Below are 20,609 nucleotides of genomic sequence, written 5' to 3' on the forward strand. Positions count from 1 at the left end.
CTCATTAATCGGGGGTCTCAAATCAGACTTCGTATCTGACTCGGCTGCATTGATAAGACTCTTGGATCCAATTCTTGAGCTCTTCCCTCTACCCATAATGCTCCAGTCAATCGTTTATACCTCAGATCTCATTTGCCTCCATATTGTTACAGACATGGGGCCATGAGATGCTTTCTCTTGCTGTTGATTAAAGATTTTTATCTCGCGAACCTCGTAACTTATTGTCTTACTTTTTCACCCACCTCCCTCACTTGGTTATTGAATTTTCGAGTTCTTTACTTTCAGTTCCCTTCTTTTCTCTATACCTTCTACCTCAGGTAGTTTTTGGTCCCATTTAGGGTTACCACCTGTCCCACTTTGCAAGGGACAGTCCCTCTTTGAGCAATTGTGTCCTGCAAAAACATTGTAAAAATGGCAACTGCCCTGAGATTTTAGGACTAAATTATTTCCTATATTTTATGTAATAGTTTTTCTGTATCTGAAACACCTAAATGTTATAAGAAACAGAATAAGCAACTAAAATGCTACAAGAATAAGCTTTTATTTAGGCAAAAAAGTGAAGTTCTGACCTGTGTACTGGCTGTGGGTATGTTTCGGCTTGCAAAATCTGATGTTTGTACCAAAAATGTTCCACTCTGGGCATTTGAAAAGGTGGCAACCCTAGTCCCATTGTTAGTTCTCTTTTCAACCTTCTAGAGGGTAATTTCTTTACCTAACATTGTTGGTAGATTAAAAAAACACTTTCCTTTTCCCATTTTTCTGTCTTGCTCATTAGTATAGTGGTGAGGTGTTGTATCATGGCTGAGAAACAGGCAGGTTTCAAAAAATGCACTTCTTGTGGGCATAAGATCCCAAACTCTGATGCCCACATGGAGTGTGTCTACTGCCTTGGAGCTTCTCATCTCAACACAGACTGGTTCATTTGCACAGCCTTTAATTCCAGGGCCCTTAGCAATCATAGAAATATTTTTTTTCTTTTAAGGGATTGCTGCAACCTTCTTCCTCTGCATCAGGGACTCAAACCCCCTCAAAATTTGCCAAAGCCTCTTCAGAGATGAATCATTTACATAAGCGATCACCAATCTGCTCTCTAAAGACTATTCCATCTTTGGAGCCTCCTCAAAAGATTAAATCAAAATGATTCTGACCTCTTCAGATCCAAAATGGAAGCAGTCAGATCCCACATCCCCAGATCTGACAACTGTTAAGTAAAGTCTTCAAGATCCCTGTCCCCAGAGTTCAGTGTAGAGCCTGTTTCTCCTTGGTTCCATTCCCCTTTCCTTCAGGGGATAAGGGAAAGCCTGGTTTGGATCCCAAAGAAAAGGAATCTCGTAAGAAGTTGCTAAACCTCACTTCATAGGCTCCTTTATTGGAGCCTCCTACAAAAGTATCAAGAAAATTGGATCCGACCACCATGGATCCATCTACATCAAAATCAAAATAATCATGGATCTGATCACAGCCTTTCATATTGGATCCGGTATCATTTAGGCTCCCTTCACCTTCCTTTGAGCAATTCCCCCATAGGCGCTGAAGATCTCCATTCTTCACCTCTTCTCTCAGGTCTTCCAGGAGTTTGTCTGAGGCTGATGTGGCTAGAATGATAAGAAAATTCCTCAGAGCTCAGATCTAGATGAGGATACTCCATGCTCCATCTCCCATTGGATCCGTCAGCTGGCCTATGACTAGTTTTCCCTTGATTTCTACTTCTCCAATCCAATCTACTGATGTGAGAGTGTTCAATCTCGCCGTTTGTTCTTACACACGGGTTCGGAGCTGATCCTCGGCTCCGAGTCGGCCGCATAGCAAAGCTCTGCATCTTAGAGAAGCTCGAGACCAGGTTATATCCCACAATCCTCCCTGCCATTACTCAGATCTAGTTTGCCGCTGCAACAGATCACATCGACGAGAGCTCGGACCAGAGAGATTTTTGTTATATTACAGATAAGATTCTTATCTTTCTTGTTTAAAAAGTTCTTAAAGTTAGTTTTTGATATAGTGCTAGTGTGTGTGTGTGTGTTATAGTTAATCCTGTCATATTTTTATAGGTTCCCTTTTGTGGCCTACCTCCTTTTTCCCACTTATAGCAATACATATATATATATATATATATATATATATATATATATATATATATATATATATATATATATATATATATATATATATATATATATATATATATATATATATAAATATTTACTTAATAGTTATTATAGCTAGTGTCTTAAAATTTTTCATAGTAGAGTGTCTTACTTCTACCGGTTATGTCAGAGAAAGCCAAATCCGGCTTTAAAAGATGTCAGTGTGGACAGAAAATGTCCATCACTGACAACCACACTTCCTGCGTCTACTGTCTTGGCCCTCTCCACCTACAAGAGGATTGCTCTATATGCCATTCCTTCAGCGTGAGGGTCATGACAGATAGACGCAGGAAACTTACAGATAGGGGACTACTTAAGCCTGCCTTCCAGGAGGCTTTGGACAAATAGGACCAGGCTTCTAAGTCCTCGAAGGGGCGAAGATGTCGGAGCCCATGTCATCGGCTCCGAGTTTATCTTAGAAGGTTCGTTCGCCGGTTCCACAGACTTCGGGGCCGAGTGTCGAACGTTTGTCTTTCACTGAGCCCAAGGTCTTGGACCCGGTGTCAGAGCTACCGCCACCGTCCATTCTTCGGTCGGTGCCATCTTCGGCCCCTTCGACCCGATCTTCTAGACCGTTATCCGATACAGATGTGGATTGTGTCGTGCAGAAACTTATGGAGAACACGGCCCTTTCCAAGTTGATTGCAGTTTCCTCCCAATTGGTGTCGAAACTAGAAGACCTCCCTTTATCTCCAACAGGTCCTCCTTCGAGACCCATCCAGTCTTCAGAGCCAGGGGAGGATGAGCCGATGATAGTGGAGCCCTCGGTGCTGAAACCGTCCATTGTACGATCGACACCATTGACTTTGACTCCTTCGGAACCTGTAGGTGAGTCGCGGAGCCGACGATCTCTCCTCGGTTCCGGGACCGAGAGTCGTACCGACCTTTCGGTGCCGACTCTCCCTCTCGGGGCCTCCGCGCAGATTGGCTCGGCTCTGTCCTCGGGGTTGGGGCCCACGGCCCCCTTGTCTGGGATGCTTCCATGTTCTTCGGAACCGGAGGAGTCCTCGGCCCGGGGTTCAGGGGTTTTTGACCTTATGAGGAAGGTTTTGTCTGCACAGACAACCACTTCATCGGAGGTGTCTTCTCCCTCCCCTAAGGGGCCGCTCTCTGTTTCTGCCCCCATGACCCATCCAAAGCGTAGAGCACCATTGCCTCAGCCACCCCCAGAGGGTGCCCCCTGTTCCTCGGAGGCCTCACTGGAAGCCCCCTCCGATGAGGTTCCGAGGAAAAGACTGTGCAAGAGGAGGCACTTAGATTCCCTGCAGGAATCTCTAACATCTGACACTGACTTGGATGAGGCAGAGGGGTCCCCAAAATCCCCCTCTGAGGATGTCTCATTTGCGGACATCTTGGAGATCTTAAAACAGAGGGGTGATTGGCAGTCCCTAGCCCCCACTGAGGACGAGTCGGTGCTGCTGAAGGCTTTTGGTGCTCAACCTTCTACCTCCTGGGTTACTCCGCCCTTCGATGAGTTAATGGATTTAATTGCTCGAAGGGCGTGGGAGACACCGGACACAGTGGAACTGGTCCCTCGAAAACCGAGCAAATTTATCACCGTCCCCCAGGACAAGGTTTATCTCACCAAGGGAGTTCCGGTCGACGCTATGGTGGTGGCGGCAGCATCCACTAAAAAGGAGATGTCTGAGTCTTCCTCTTCTGTTCATCCTCCTAATAAGGAATGTTAAGTTGTCAATCTCGCCTTCATTCTTGCTGGATGGGTTCGGAGCCGATCCTCGGCTCCGACTCGGCACTTGCTTAGCATGAGAACTCCTTTTACCAGCTCGAGGCAACCCTATATCCCATGATGCAAGGCGGGACTACCTCAGATCTCGTTTGCCGCTTTGCGAAGAGGTCTCCTTTTTGCCAGCTCAGGTAAGTTTGAATTTTCAAACAGTTTAGTCAGGGTTTTGTCACTCCCTTGTTCCATATCATAGTGTGTAGTGTTTCTACAGCCCACCCTATTTCCCCATATATTTAAAAGCTTTCTAGTTATTGTAAAGTTTAAATTTTTCAGTTAGGCCTAGGCCTCGTTTCTTAATCCCTATCTGTGTGTGTGTTTTGTTGGGATTAATAGTGTGACTGTTTGGGGTGTGTGAGTGTTGTTTTTACTGGACTATGTCTAAGGAAGGAAAGGTCTCAGGCTTCAAGAAGTGTGACTCGTGCTATCAGAAAATGTCTCTGACAGACGGTCACACTTCTTGTGTTTACTGCCTGGGGCCTTTACACCTGCAGGACTCCTGTGCCATATGTCACTCTTTTAGCCAGAGAGTCCTGCAGGAGAGGAGGAACAAGTTGATCCTCCGTGGCTTACTAAAGCCAGAAGGTTCACCCACTAAAACTGGGTCGAGTAAACCTTCAAAGCCACCTAAGGTTCAGGCTACAGTTGTTAAGCCTTCCCCGGTGGCTCCGACTCCTTCGGAGTCGAGATCGGCTCCGGCCGGAGCCGATCTTTCTTCTTCTGAGGTGGTAGTGTCGGTTCCGACCGGCTCCGACACTCAATCTACTGTTGCCTTGTCGGCTCCGGCTGGAGCCGACATATTATCCAGTATCGGAGCCGAGAAGCCTTCGGCTCCATCTGGAACCCAGAGAACGTCGGCTCCGATGGCTTCGTCCAAGAAGAGATCTCGGTCCCCTTCTTTGGGATCTATCCACTCGGCTCCGAGGTCTCCTCTTTTGTCGGAACGGAGTCATCGGAGACGATCTTCGAGATCTTCCAGGCTGTCTGACCACGATTTAGAGAGGGTGGTAAGCAGGCTGTTGAAGTCACAGGCACTAGCCCAAATGCTCCATAGCCCGTCTCAGCAGACTTTGGCTATTGCTCTCCCCCTTGAACTTCCTCCTCCGACTCCCCTCCAGAGTTCGGAGCCGGAGCTTCTCGGGACAGCGACCGTGTCGGCGCCGGTACCGATACATCCCCTTTCGGCTCCGTCATCTTCGGCTCCGATCTCCTCCATGAGACCTTCCTTGGAGGGATCCGGTCGTCGAGTTTCCCTTGTCGGCTCCGAGGGGGCTAGTGGCATCAGACCCTTGTCCGACCCCGCTCTCCCTCTCGGGGCTTCGGCTTTGGTAAGCTCGGCACCGACATCGGCCTCGGAGCCTTCTCTCTCAGTGGAGCCGGGAATTCCTATTTCTTTGGAACGGGAATATTCTGGCCTCCCGGGGAGAGGAGCCTTTGAGGTGATGAGGAGTGTCCTGGCACCTGAACCAGGTCAACGGTCCATCCCTTTAGCTCCTCCCTCTTCAGTGCCTGTGGATGTCTCTTGCCAGCCTCTTGCTCTCAGGCCCAGGGATCCATCGCCCCAGGTTTCCCCATTGGGAATAACTTCCTCTTCCGAGGTTTCTCCTGATCCTGCAGGGGAACCCCCTCGGAAGAGGACGTGTAAGAGGAAACACACAGACTCCCCTGAGTCTACAACATCTGATACCGACTTAGATGAGTCGGAGGGTTCCCCACGGTCCCCCTCTGAGGATGTCTCCTTTTCAGACATCCTTGAGCTCCTCAAACAGAGGGGGAATTGGCCCTCCATTGACCCCTCTGAGGATGAGTCGGTATACCTGGAGGCTTTTGGATCCCGACCCTCCACCTCCTGGGTGTCTCCGCCTTTCGACCCACTTATGCAGGTAGTGGCTCGGAAGGCGTGGGCAGCTCCAGATTCTGTGGAACCAGTCCCCAGGAGACCATCCAAATTTATTACGGCCCCTTCAGACAAGCAGTTTCTTTCTAAGGGCGTCTCTGTGGATGCTATGGTGGTGGCGGCCACCAAGAAGGAACTTGTGGATCCTTCAGTGCCTGTCCATCCTCCTAACAAAGATTCTAGGACCATGGACAGGTATGGCAAGCGGATGTTTTCTTCAGCGACCTTTCCTATGCGTTCGCTGAACTACCTTTGTCACTTCACCAGACTTCAAAGAGATATTCTCAAGGAACTAGGTGAAGTGGTTCAGGATCCTTCAGCTGCTGGAGCTCAAGACAAGATTGCCTCACAGCTAGCAATCCTAAATTCTTTAACCAACTCCTCCATGCGGCTCATATGCTATGCAGCCGATGGAGCGAGCAGAGCCGCAGGCACAGGAGTGGCTCTTAGACGTCAAGCCTGGATGCGGCTTTGTAATTTTGCGGACCCCTTTAAGGCGTCCTTCACCAATACCCCCTTTGACGGTTCGGCTTTGTTCGGACCTCAGGTGAAGGAAACCTTGACCAGGTGTGAGCAAGACGGCAAAACTCTTTCTGCCGTTGGAGTCCATTTTTCCACCCCTTCTAGACCCTATCCCAAGGGTCAGAAAGGAGGAAAGATGTGGTTCCGTAAAGCCCAAGGAGCAGCGCCGGACACGCGTGGTCAGTTTACCCCCAGAGGCAGAGGGGGTAACAATAATAGACGCCGCCCTAGAGGCAGAGGGGGTCCTCAGAACCAGGGCAACAGGGAGACTCTTCCTGAGAAGCCCTTTCAGCATCCCTGAGGTGTTGCCCGACTGTCCACCCTTGGAGGCAGTCGGGGGAAGGATTTCGCTGTACCCAGTAGCCTGGCGTTCCCTTTCACAAGATATGTGGGTACAGTCGATCATATCCGAGGGTTACAAAATCCCCTTCGAAAGGTATCCCGTACCTCACCAATCCCTTCCAGACATCTCACCCGGTCAAAGGGATTTGGCAGAACAGGAGGTTTTAAAGCTCCTAGAAAAAAGAGCCGTCCAGACTGTTCCAGCAGACCAAGTAGGATCCGGCTTCTACTCGAGATTCTTTTTGGTCCCCAAAAGGACGGGAGATTGGAGACCAATTTTAGACCTGAGCAATCTAAACAGATTTGTCAAGAAGGCAAGATTCCGGATGGTCACGCTTCAGTCCATTCTGCCCTTTCTGGGCAGGGACAACTGGATGTGCTCCATAGACCTTCAGGACGCGTACTATCACATAAAGATACCAGGCGCTCCAGGAGGTTTCTCCGCTTTCGGCTAGGGACCAGTCATTATCAATTCAGAGCCCTGCCCTTTGGCCTCACTTCAGCCCCCAGAGTGTTTACCAAATGCATGGCAGTGGTCACAGCTCATCTGAGACGTCAAGGATTCCAGGTGTTTCCTTATTTGGACGACTGGCTCCTCTCCTCCACCACCAAGCATCAGCTTCTTCAGAGCAGAGACTACACTCTGCAGCTTTGCAAAAGTTTGGGAATTTCAGTGAATTTCGAAAAATCTTCTCTGCTGCCTTGCCAATCTATCACCTTTATAGGTGCAGAATTAAACACCGTCAGTTTGTTAGCCAGACTAACAGATCAGAGAATTCTGGACATCCAAAAATACGTTCGGATTTTATTGCAGAGCAGCAAAGTAAAAGCCAGATTGATTCTGAAGGTTCTAGGTCTTATGGCTGCGGCCATTGTTCTTCTACCACTGGCTCGCTTCCACATGCGTCTTCTGCAGTGGATGTTATTCACTCAGTGGTCGTTCCAGAGCCTTCCTGTGAGACACGAAATCTTAGTTACACAATCGTGCAGGACTCATCTAAACTGGTGGATATCTTCCCCTCTTCTTCATCAGGGCCGACCATTTGTTCCCCCTCCTCCGGTTGCCACAGTCACTACGGATGCCTCTCTGATCGGGTGGGGGGGCATTATCAGGGCAGGATGGTCCACGGGACGTGGCAACCCATAGAATACCATCTGCACATAAATGTCCTGGAGATGAGAACGGTGCTTTTAACGTTGCAAGCCCTCAACGACTTTCTTCCCGCGGGGACTATTGCAGTTCAAACGGACAACATGTCTGTGGTCTGGTACATCAACAAGCAGGGCGGGACCAGGTCCTATCCTTTGTGTCGAGAAGCTCTCAGACTTTGGCAATGGGCAATCTCCTCTCATCGGTTTCTGATAGCAACGCACATCCCCGGCAGGTCCAACCTCTTAGCGGACAGGCTGAGCAGAGCCATCCTCATGCCTCACGAGTGGTCTCTCAATCAATCAGTAGTGGACCAGATATTTCTGAAGTGGGGCACCCCTTGTTGCGATCTTTTTGCTACACTCCAAAACAACAAATGCCCCGACTTCTTCACCCTCTTTCCCCTACCAGGCCAACCCCTGAGAGACTCTCTAACCCAGGATTGGCCCCGGGGACTTCTGTACGCGTTTCCTCCCTTCCCCTTAATTCCACAAGTCATTCAGAAAGCTACCGTTTTGAGGGCCAAGTTGATTCTCATTGCCCCTTACTGGCCTCGACAAATTTGGTTTCCGACTCTGCATTGTCATCTCCTGGTGCAGCCTTGGCATCTGGACCCAGTTCCGGATCTTTTGATCCACCAATCGGGTCAACAGCACCGGGCCATTCGTTCTCTCAACCTCACTGCTTGGTTGCTCCACTTCCTTCCCTAGCCAGGCTTCCCATGATCTCTGATCCTGTCAGAGATATCTTGATAGCTTCTTTGAAGTCGTCCACCAGAACGGTTTATGCTAGCAAGTGGCGACGTTTTTCCCTTTGGGCAAACTCCAGGCACATTGATCTCTTTACTGCAACTGTACATTCTGTTTTAGATTTTCTGGCTGAAGTTTTTCAGTCAGGATCTTCTTCATCAACAGTCAAAGTTCAATTGGCGGCTATTTCCAAATATCATGTTGGCTTGCAAGATCGTAACATTATGTCACATAGACTATGCAAAGCCTTTCTGAGAGGAGTCTTTCTCCTTAAGCCTCCAATAAAACATCCTCCTCCACAATGGGATCTGAATGTATTGTTAGCATCCTTGATCTTACCACCCTTTGAACCGTTTGCTTCATGCTCCTTGAAGTTATTGACATGGAAAACTATATTCTTACTGGCTGTCACTTCAGCAAGAAGGGTATCCGAGATTCAAGCTCTCTGCATCCGTTCCCCTTACTTGTTTTTTCACAAGGACAGGGTATCCTTGAGAACAAATCCATCTTTCCTCCCCAAAGTTGTTTCTCAAACTAATATTAATCAATCCATCGATCTACCAGTTTTTTTCCTGAATTATTCTGACAAAGCTGAACAAAAGCTTCATTTTTTGGATGTCCATCGTCAGCTCAGGTATTATTTGCATAGAACCAAGCAATTCAGAAAATCAGACCAATTATTTGTCTCCTATGCAGAAAACAGGAAAGGTCTCCCTGTATCTAAAGTGACCTTATCCAGATGGTTATCTTCCATCATTTCTTACGTGTATTCGCTCAGAGGCAAGCAGCTACCCTCTAAACCGAAAGCACACTGAACCAGGAGCCTATCCACTTCCACAGCCTTTCAGGATAGGCTACCAATTGATACCATTTGTGCAGCAGCTACTTGGGCCACTCCTCATACCTTTGTCTCTCATTACAAATTAGATTTGGCCTCCAGGGACAGAGCCAGTTTTGGTTCCACAATTCTCAAGAGTCTGTTCCATTGAGCCACCCGGGATACAGGTGCTAGGGACGCGGTCCCATCCAGCAAGAATGAAGGCGAGATTGACAACTTAACATTTAGAAGTTATGTACCTACCATAACGTTCCATGTTAGTTGTCTTCTCGCTTCTTTCTTCGTCCTCCCTCCTTCCCCCTGGCCTGGACAGATCTTGAAAGGTTTCTCTTCTCAGGTTGTTCTCTCCTGAGTCTTCAATAGAAGAGTCTATTTGTTAAGAACTTGTCTTCTTAGTTCTACTAGGTTAGTCTTTCTTTTAGCAGGGTATTTTAGCTACCAAACGAGATCTGAGGTAGTCCCGCCTTGCATCATGGGATATAGGGTTGCCTCGAGCTGGTAAAAGGAGTTCTCAAGCTAAGCAAGTGCCGAGTCGGAGCCGAGGATCGGCTCCGAACCCATCCAGCAAGAAAGAAGGCGAGAGAAGACAACTAACATGGAACGTTATGGTAGGTACATAACTTCTAATTCTAGGACTATGGACAGATATGGGAAGCGCGTTTTTTTACACGTCTGCAGAGGGATCTCATCAAGGAGCTGGGAGATACCCTCCAGGGTAACACAGATGCTGCTGTTTCAGATAAGGTAACAGCACAGCTTAACACCCTTACCTCCATAGTGAACTCATCCATGAGGCTCATCTCGTATGCGGCTGAAGGATCGAGTAGAGCTGCAGCTTCAGCGATTGCTCTACGAAGACAATCCTGGATGCGGCTGTGCTCATTTGCGGAAGCCTTCAAGTCTTCCTTTGCCAACGCCCCCTTTGATGGTGCCACTCTTTTTGGGCCCAAAGTGAAGGAGACACCAACTCGGTGTGAGCAAGAAGGAAAGACTCTGTCTGCTGTCGGAGTCCGTTTTTCTGCTCCAACTAGACCGTACCCCAAAGGGCAATGAGGCGGAAAAATGTGGTTCCGTAAAACTCAGGGATCTTTCCAGGCCACACAGAGTGATGCCCCCCCCAGTGGCTGGGGGGGTAGAAATGGAAGACGTCGCCCCGGCGGCAGAGGGGGTCCGCAGAACCAAGGCGACAGGGATCCTGTCCCTGGTAAGCCTTTCTAGCACTCCTGAACGGGGGCCCGACTGTCCTTCTCTGGAGGCAGTCGGGGGTCGCTTGGCTTTATACCCACAGGCCTGGCTAACTCTTACCTCGGACTCTTGGGTAAAAAACATTGTAACCAGAGGATACAAAATCCCCTTCATATCAACTCCACCCCAACAAAGAAGGTTTCCAGATGTGCCACCCCATCTGCAAGGCCCAGCAGCAATAGAAATTTCAAAGCTGCTCGAAAAAAGAGTCATCCAACCAGTCCCGGTGGACCAAAGAGGATCCGGAAATTACTCAAGGTTCTTTTTAGTTCCAAAAAAGACAGGGGACTGGAGACCGATTTTGGATCTCAGCAATCTCAACACCTTCGTGAAGAAGGAAAAGTTCCGGATGGTCACACTTCAATCGATCCTTCCATTTTTACAGAAGGACGACTGGATGTGCTCGATAGATCTCAAGGACGCGTACTACCACATCAAAATGGCCAGACCGTCCAGAGATCGCCTGCGCTTCCAGCTGGGAGCCAGTCACTTTCAATTTCGAGCCCTGCCCTTTGGGCTCACCTCAGCCCCCAGGGTATTCACCAAATGCATGGCAGTGGTAGCGTCTCACTTGAGACGTCTAGGATTCCGGGTGTTTCCCTATCTGGACGACTGGCTCCTCACCGCCACCACCGAGCGTCGCCTCATACAAGCCAGAGACTACACAATCAACCTTTGTTCCCACCTAGGGATTTCCATAAACTTCGAAAAATCTGCCTTACTGCCCTCACAGCATATTTCATTCATCGGAGCAGACCTAGATACACGTTTAACACTGGTAAAGCTCCCTCCAATAAGGGCTTCATCCCTCAAGGAACAGGTTCTTCTTCTACTGCAAAGCAGGAAAGCCCCGGCCAAACTAGTGTTGAAGGTTTTGGGACTCATGGCAGCGTCCCTGATTGCAGTTCCTATGGGGAGATTGCACATGAGGCTCCTCCAATGGCTGCTGTTCACGCAGTGGTCGTTCCAGCAGTTACCCCTAGCGCACAAGATTCTGATAACAGATTCTTGAAAACGAGACCTCTCATGGTGGGTGTACAGTCAGGATCTCACTATGGGTCGTCCATTAGTCTACCCAATCCGACGGCCACGATAACCACGGACGCTTCTCTGATAGGGTGGGGGGGACTATTTCATGGAAGAACAGTCCAAGGGGAATGGTCCAACATGGAGTACAACTTGCACATAAATGTTCTGGAAATGAGGGGAGTTTTCCTGGTGTTGCAACACTTTCAAACCCTCCTACCTCTAGGAACAGTAGCAGTTCAGACAGACAACATGTCTGTAGTCTGGTACATAAACAAACAGGGGGGAACCAGATCTTACCCATTATGCAGGGAGGCCATGAGAATTTGGCAATGGGCAGAGTCCACGGGTCACTTTCTGATAGCAACGCACATCCCGGGGTCATCCAACGTCATTGCGGACAGGTTGAGCAGAGCCATCCTGTTACCTCACGAGTGGTCCCCTCAAGCCACAGGTGGCGGAAAGAATTTTCCGCAGATGGGGCCAGCCTTGCTGCGATCTATTTGCTTCCCCGAGGAATACCAAATGCAGAAGCTATTTTGCCCTTCTACCCCCTCCGGGGGATGTCCCCAGGGACGCACTGATACACGATTGGCCCCCGGGTCTCCTATATGCATTTCCACCTACCCCCTTGATTCCCAAATTTCTTCAGAAAGCCAGGAACCTGGAAAGGACAATTATACTCATAGCCCCATTCTGGCCTTGACAGATATGGTTCCCCTTTCTTCGAGCCCATCAAACAGAGGAACCGTGGATCCTGGACCCAGTACCAGATCTACTGACCCATTCGTCGGGAGTTCCTCAGCCGTCTCTTCTATCCCTCAAACTAGCAGCTTGGCTGCTCCACTTCCCTGCCTAGCCAGGTCTGATCTACTTTCTCCGGCAGTTCAACGCATTCTGGTTGCCTCTCATAAAGCTTCCACTACAAAACTCTACAGGAGTAAATGGAAACGCTTTTTATACTGGGCATCTAGCCAACACTTGGACCCCCTAGTAGCTCCTTTACATAAAGTTCTAGAATTTCTATCTATCCTTTTTCACAAAGGAGCCTCTACTTCCACACTAAGAGTACAGTTGGCGGCCATATCCAACTACCATGTTGGTGAGGACGGTTCTCCTATTATGTCCCACAGGCTTTGTAAGGCTTTTATGAAAGGATCCTTCCATCTTCGACTGCCCGTCAGAGACCCTTTATTCCCATGGAATTTAAATTTATTATTGTCACAACTAATGATGTGAGAGTGTTCAATCTCGCCGTTTGTTCTTACACATGGGTTCGGAGCCGATCCTCGGCTCCGAGTCGGCCGCTTAGCAAAGCTCTGCATCGAGAAGAAGCTCGAGACCAACCTATCTCCCACAATTCCCTCTGCCCTTACCTCAGATCTAGTTTGCCGCTGCAACGTTTGCATCATTTTCGATGAGCTCAGACCAACTGGCAGATGATACCTTTTTTTCTAGGATTCTTAGAAAATTCTTTAGTATTTTGAAATTGAGACCTTATTAGTGTGTGTGTGTGCGTGAGTCAGGGGTTTCTTAACTTTCTATATATAGTATATAGAGTTTTAGTTAGGTTTCCCTCGGGGCCTACCCCACCCACTAATTCTACTGGATTTAGGCTGAATCATAATAGCTTTTTTGATTGCTATTGTTTGTTAGGATTTGACTAAAACACTAATATAACTTGTTGTATCATCCTTAGTGTTTTTGGCTGTGACTGTTTTTCAAGTTGTTCAGGACTGTGTAGTGTATATATATATATATATATATATATATATATATATATATATATATATATATATATATATAAAAGCAAAGTCAGGGTTCAAAAGGTGCCAGTGTGGACAGAAAATGTCTGTCACAGATAACCATAGCTCCTGTGTCTACTGTCTTGGCCCTCTCCATCTGCAAGAAGACTGTTCCATTTGTCATTCTTTCAGTGGAAGGGTCATGACAGATAGGCGCAGGAAGCTTATGGATAGAGGCCTTTTGAAGCCTGCCTTTCAAGAGGCTCTTGATAAATCAGACCAGACATCTAAATCCTCGAAGGAGTCGAAGACGTCGGAGCCCATGTCATCGGCTCCGAGCTCTTCTTTTAAGGTTCGTTCACCGGTTACACAGACTTCGGGGCCAAGTGTCGAACTTCTGTCTGTCACCGAGCCTCGAGTCTTGGAACCGGTGACGGAGCTTCCACCTCCTGTGCTTTTGAGGTCGGCTCCATCTTCGATTCCTTCGACTCGTTCTTCCAGACACCTCTCTGACTCAGACGTAGATCGTGTGGTGCAGAAGTTAATGGAGAATACGGCCTTGTCCAAACTCATCTCAGTCTCCTCCCAGTTGGTGTCGAGACTCAAAGGCCTTCCTTTATCTCCATCTGTTCCTCCTCCGAGGCCTATTCAGCCTTTGGAGCCGGGAGAGGCTGATCTGATGATCGTGGAGCCCTCAGTGCCGGAGCTGTCTTTCTCTTGGTTGGCACCGTTCACCTCGACTCCGACGGATCCATTACCGGAATCGCGGAGCCGACGATCTATCCTTGGTTCCAGGACCGAGAGTCGAACCGATGTTTCGGTTCCGACTCTCTCTCTCGGTGCCTCGGCACGGATCACTTCGGCTCCGTCCTCGGGGTCAATGCCCTCGGCCCCCGCCTCGGGGATCCCTCCGCCTTCTTTGGAACCGGGGGATTCCTCGACTCGGGGCCCGGGGGCCTTCGACCTTATGAGGAAGGTGTTGTCGACTCAGACAACCACTTCAGCAGAGATGGCTTCTCCTTCCCATAAAGGCCCGTTATCCTCTTCTGCACCCACGGCTACTCAAAAGCGTCGAGCACCAGTGTCTCAGCCTCTCCCAGAGGGAGCCCCCTCTTCCTCGGAGGCTTCATCGGATGCCCCCCCCGAGGAAGTCCCGAGGAAAAGATTGTGTAAGAGGAGGCACTTGGATTCTCCACAAGAATCCTTAACATCGGACTCTGACTTGGAGGAGTCAGAAGGGTCCCCAAAATCACCCTCAGAGGATGTCTCCTTTTCTGACATCCTGGAGATCCTAAAACAGAGAGGTGATTGGCAAGCCCTACCCCCTTCTGAGGATGAGTCAGTCTTGCTGAAGGCATTTGGTGCTCGCCATTCTTCCTCCTGGGTCACTCCGCCCTTCGATGAGTTGATGGATTTGATTGCTCGAAGGGCGTGGGAGACACCTGGCACAGTGGAGCCAGTCCCTAGAAAGCCTAATAAATATATTACGGCCCCTCAAGACAAGGCATACCTCACAAAGGGAGTTCCAGTGGATGCTATGGTGGTGGCAGCTGCCACTAAAAAGGAGATGTCTGAATCTTCCTCATCTGTCTATCCGCCTAACAGAGATTCTAGGACTATGGACAGGTATGGGAAGCGCATTTTTAGTTCAGCGACTTTTTCCATGCGATCGCTGAACTATTTGATATATTTCACACATTTACAGAGGGATCTAGTCAAAGAGTTTGGAGATACCCTCCAGGGTACTACAGATGTTGCTGTCGCGGAAAAGGTTACAGCACAGCTCAATACCCTTACATCAATTGTGAACTCGTCCATGAGGCTCATCTCGCATGCAGCCGAAGGGTCGAGTAGGGCTGCGGCTTCAGCGATTGCTCTCCGGAGACAATCCTGGATGCGCCTATGCTCCTTTGTGGAAGCCTTCAAGTCTTCCTTTACTAACGCCCCATTTGATGGTGCCACTCTCTTTGGCCCCAAAGTAAAGGAGACCCTTACCCGGTGTGAGCAAGAGGGAAAGACTCTGTCTGCTGTCGGAGTCCGATTTTCCACCCCATCCAGACCGTACCCCAAAGGGCAACGAGGTGGGAAAATGTGGTTTCGTAAACCCCAGGGTTCTTTCCCAAACACACAGGGTGATGCCCCCTCCAGAGGCAGAGGGGGGGGGCAGAAGTGGAAGACGTCGCCCTGGCGGCAGAGGGGGTCCGCAAAACCAAGGTGACAGGGATACACTCCCTGGGAAGCCTTTCCAGCACTCCTGAAGGGAGGCCCGACTGTCCTGCTCTGGAGGCAGTAGGGGGTCGCTTAGCTTTATACCCTCAGGCCTGGCAAAGAATTACCTCAGACAGATGGGTAAAAAGCATCATTACCAGAGGTTACAAAATTCCATTTCTATTTCCCCCGTTACCGCAGAAAAGATTCCCAGATGTACCGCCCCATCTGCGAGAACCTGCAGCTATAGAAATTTCAAAGCTGCTAGAAAAAAGAGTCATCCAACCAGTCCCGGCAGGCCAAAGAGGATTCGAAACTTACTCAAGGTTCTTTTTAGTTCCAAAAAAGACAAGGGACTGGAGGCCAATTCTGGACCTAAGCAATCTCAATACCTTCGTCAAGAAAGAAAAGTTCCGGATGGTCACGCTTCAATCGATCCTTCCATTCTTACAGAAGGATGACTGGATGTGCTCAATAGATCTCAAGGACGCATACTACCACATCAAAATGGCCAGAGCGTCCAGGGATCACTTGCGCTTCAGGCTGGGAGCCAGTCACTATCAGTTTCGGGCCCTGCCCTTTGGTCTAACCTCAGCCCCCAGGGTTTTCACCAAATGCATGGCAGTGGTAGCGTCTCACTTGAGACGCCTAGGATTCCAGGTGTTTCCGTATCTGGACGACTGGCTCCTTACTGCCACCACCGAGTGTCGACTGGTACAGGCCAGGGATTACACACTCGAGCTTTGTGTTCAACTCGGAATTTCCATAAATTTCGAAAAATCTGTATTACAACCGTCACAACATATCTCATTCATAGGAGCAGATTTGGATACCCGTTGCTTGATTCTAAGACTTCCCCCAGAAAGAATAGCCTCTCTACAGAATCACATATCTCTACACCTGTTGTCCAAGAAATCCCCGGCCAAATTGGTTCTAAAAGTTTTGGGACTCATGTCGGCTTCCCTCATTGCAATACCTTTGGGAAGACTGCACATGAGAGTTCTTCAATGGCTGTTGTTCGCACAATGGTCGTTCCAACAGTTACCGCTGACATACGAAATTCACATCACGAACATCTGCAAGACACACCTATCTTGGTGGCTACAGAATTGCAATCTCACCAGCGGCCGGCCGTTTGTGCTGCCTACTCCAACAGCTACGGTGACCACGGACACTTCCCTGATAGGGTTGGGGGGCATCTTTCAGGGACAGACAGTCCAAGGCGAATGGACCAATCTAGAGTACAACCTGCACATCAGTGTTCTGGAGATGAGGGCAGTGTTCCTAGTGTTGCAACACTTTTCTCCCCTTCTACCTCTAGGGACCATTGCAGTTCAAACGGACAACATGTCCATAGTCTGGTACATAAACAAGCAAGGGGGAACCAAATCTTATCAGTTGTGCAGAGAGGCCATGAGAATTTGGCAGTGGGCAGAGTCCACGGGTCGCTTTCTGATAGCAACGCACATCCCGGGGTTATCCAACGTCATAGCGGACAGGTTGAGCAGAGCCATCCTGTTACCTCACGAGTGGTCCCTCAAACAGACAATAGCGGACATGATATTCCGCAAGTAGGGCCAGCCTTGCTGCGATCTGTTTGTGTCTCCAATGAACGCCAAATGCAGAAGCTACTTCACCCTATTACCCCCGCCAGGGGAAGTCCCCAGGGACGCTCTGATTCATGATTGGCCCCCGGGTCTCCTGTACGCCTTCCCTCCTATACCTCTGATACCAAGATTTCTGCAGAAAGCCAAGAATCTGGAAAGGACTGTAATTCTCATTGCCCCATTCTGGCCTCGTCAATTTGGTTTCCCTTTCTTCAAGCACACCTAATACGGGAGCCCTGGATCTTGGACCCGGAGCCGGATCTACTGACCCATTCGTCAGGGGCTCCCCACCCATCGCTCTTGTCCCTCAGACTAGCAGCTTGGCTGCTCTGCTTCCCTTCTTAGCCAGGTCTGATCTTCTTTCTCCTGCGGTTCAGAACATTCTAGTAGCCTCTCATAAAGCTTCCACTACAAAAATTTACACTAGTAAGTGGAAGCGCTTTGTATATTGGGCAACTGCACAACATTTAGATCCCTTAATAGCCCCGCTAAACAAAGTTTTAGAGTTTCTATCCATACTATTTCACCAAGGAGCTTCGTCTGCCACCTTGAGGGTTCAATTGGCTGCTATTTCAAACTTTCATGTAGGAGAGAATGGGGCACCTATTATGACTCATAGGCTTTGTAAAGCTTTTCTAAAAGGGTCTTTTCATATTAGACCACCAGTCAGGTCCCCTACAGCTCCGTGGAATCTAAACCTCCTTTTATCCCAACTAATGCTACCACCCTTTGAACCAGCCTCGTCTTGTTCTTTAAAGCTCTTGTCATGGAAAACTCTCTTTCTAGTAGCTATCACTTCAGCCAGATGGGTGTCAGAACTTCAAGCCCATTCCATTAAGCACCCATATTTGATTTTTCACCCGGATAGGGTATCCCTACGCACCAACCCATCCTTTCTTCCCAAGGTTTGTTCAGTCAACAACATTAATCAATCCATTGAACTTCCCACATTTTTTAAGAACCATTCCAATAAGCTGGAATATATGTTACACAAGTTGGATGTTCATAGACAACTCAGATTCTATTTAGATAGAACAAAGGATCACAGAAAAACAGACCAACTCTTTATAGCCTTTGCGGACAGCAGAAAGGGCATGGCAGTGACGAAGCGTACTCTCTCCAAATGGCTATCTGATTGTATCACCTTTGTTTATACTGCTACTGAGCAGAGTTTACCCACCAAACCGAAAGGACATTCTACTAGATCAGTCTCTACATCTCTGGCTCATGCGGCCCGCCTACCATTAGACACTATTTGTGTGGCCGCCACTTGGTCTAAACCACATACGTTCATCACTCATTACAAAGTGAATAGGATTTCCAGGGACAGGGCAACCTTTGGTTCCACTGTGCTCAGGAACATTCTTCCGTGAGTCTCTCAGGGTCACGGAGCTAGGGATGCTACCCATGTGTAAGAACAAACGGTGAGATTGAACACTCTCACATAAAGAAGTTATGTCCTTACCATAACGTTCCATGTGGAGTGTTCATCTCGCCTTTGTTCTTACATTCCCACCCTCAGGTCAGGAAGAACGTCCAGTTTGGAGGTCTGGTTTGGTTCTCCCGCTTCTGATTTCTCTCTGCTGTTACTGCTGGTTTCAGCTAAGCCTTGGTATGTATGTTTGTATGTTTTCATTCCCGTTGGGATCTGGTATTGTTTTGCAAACTAGATCTGAGGTAAGGGCAGAGGGAATTGTGGGAGATAGGTTGGTCTCGAGCTTCTTCTCGATGCAGAGCTTTGCTAAGCGGCCGACTCGGAGCCAAGGATCGGCTCCGAACCCATGTGTAAGAACAAAGGCGAGATGAACACTCCACATTGAACGTTATGGTAAGGACATAACTTCTTTTTACCACCCTTTGAACCAGCCTCTTCTTGCCTCCTGAAGTTCTTGTCGTGGAAGACACTTTTTCTCGTAGCTCTTACTTCAGCTCGAAGAGTTTCAGAGCTTCAAGCACTATCAGTCAGGCCGCCTTACTTAATTTTCCACCCAGATAGAGTCTCCTTGCGAACAAATCCGTCTTTCCTTCCTAAGGTATGTTCTGTCACGAATATTAACCAGTCCATAGAACTCCCTACCTTTTTCAAGAACCATACCAGCAAGTTGGAGTATATGCTGCACAAGTTGGATGTCCACAGACAACTAAGATTTTATTTGGATAGGACTAAAGATTACAGGAAAACAGATCAGCTTTTTGTCGCGTTTGCAGACAATAAAAAGGGCATGGCAGTTACAAAACGTACACTATCTAAATGTCTTACTGATTGTATAGCCTTTGTATATTCTAAGTCGAATCAGGCCTTGCCTGCCAAACCTAAGGGCCATTCTACCAGATCCGTTTCCACTTCTTTGGCTTATGCAGCTCGTCTGCCTTTGGACACGATTTGTGCAGCAGCCACGTGGTCTAAACCACATACTTTCATCGCTCATTATAGGGTTGACAAAGCCTCCAAAGACAGGACATCTTTTGGTTCCACTGTGCTTAGGAACGTTCTTCCATGAGTCACTCGGGGTGAAGAAGCTAGGGACGCTACCCGTGTGTAAGAACAAATGGCGAGATTGAACACTCTCACATAAAGAAGTTATGTTCTTACCATAACGTTCCATGTAGAGTGTTCATCTCGCCTTTGTTCTTACATTCCCTCCCTTCCCTCCCTCACGTGTTTGGAAGAACGAGTAGGACTAGAGTCTGGTCGAAATGCCTTAACCCCTTCCGGGTATATTGTTTCTTGCCTCATGGGGTATATTTCACTACCCTTAGTTAATTTGTTAAGTGAGAGAGTGTCTCTGAGTTCTGTGGCAGTTTGTAGCCTTAGCACCTGAGGTTTTTGGTTGGTCTGGTTTACTTGCAAACTAGATCTGAGTAATGGCAGGGAGGATTGTGGGATATAGCCTGGTCTCGAGCTTCTCTAAGATGCAGAGCTTTGCTATGCAGCTGGCTCGGAGCCGAGGATCGGCTCCGAACCCGTGTGTAAGAACAAAGGCAAGATGAACACTCCACATGGAACGTTATGGTAAGAACATAACTTCTTTTTTTGGATCCCTTGGAGCTGAGACCCCTTGGGGTGTCCTCATGGGATCCAAAGACAGTCTGTTCTTTGACTCCGGTTACTTCCCTGAGTTGTCCGGCTCTGAACCTTTTGGTGCCACAGGATTCTCAGAGATGAAGCACTGGCACCCGATCTGGGGGACCAGACTCAACTCTGAAGCTATCAGAGCCATCCATGCCCATCAGGGCTTAGGCTGTGGCAGCTTGGGTCTGAATCCTTTTTCGGGTGGAGTGCTTGCAGGGTTGCAGAAGCTGACAGTTCAGGAATTTTAGCTCCTTTGCCATTGGCTTCAGTTTCCTCCAGATGCTCTTCCTTTGAGATTGTGGAGAAGGGCCTTCTTTATACC

The 20,609-nt window shown here is 48.6% G+C and overlaps 1 protein-coding gene across 1 annotated transcript in view; it reads left to right on the forward strand.

Annotated features, from left to right (window-relative positions):
* Positions 1-20,609, forward strand: part of LOC122800226 (dynein axonemal heavy chain 17-like) — a 17,083,451-nt gene that overhangs the window by 6,311,072 nt on the left and 10,751,770 nt on the right. The gene's annotated exons all lie outside the window — the stretch shown is intronic.

This window comes from Protopterus annectens, chromosome 4.part0 (assembly GCF_019279795.1).
Source record: "Protopterus annectens isolate FY-2018-M chromosome 4.part0, PAN1.0, whole genome shotgun sequence".
NCBI lineage: Eukaryota > Metazoa > Chordata > Ceratodontiformes > Protopteridae > Protopterus > Protopterus annectens.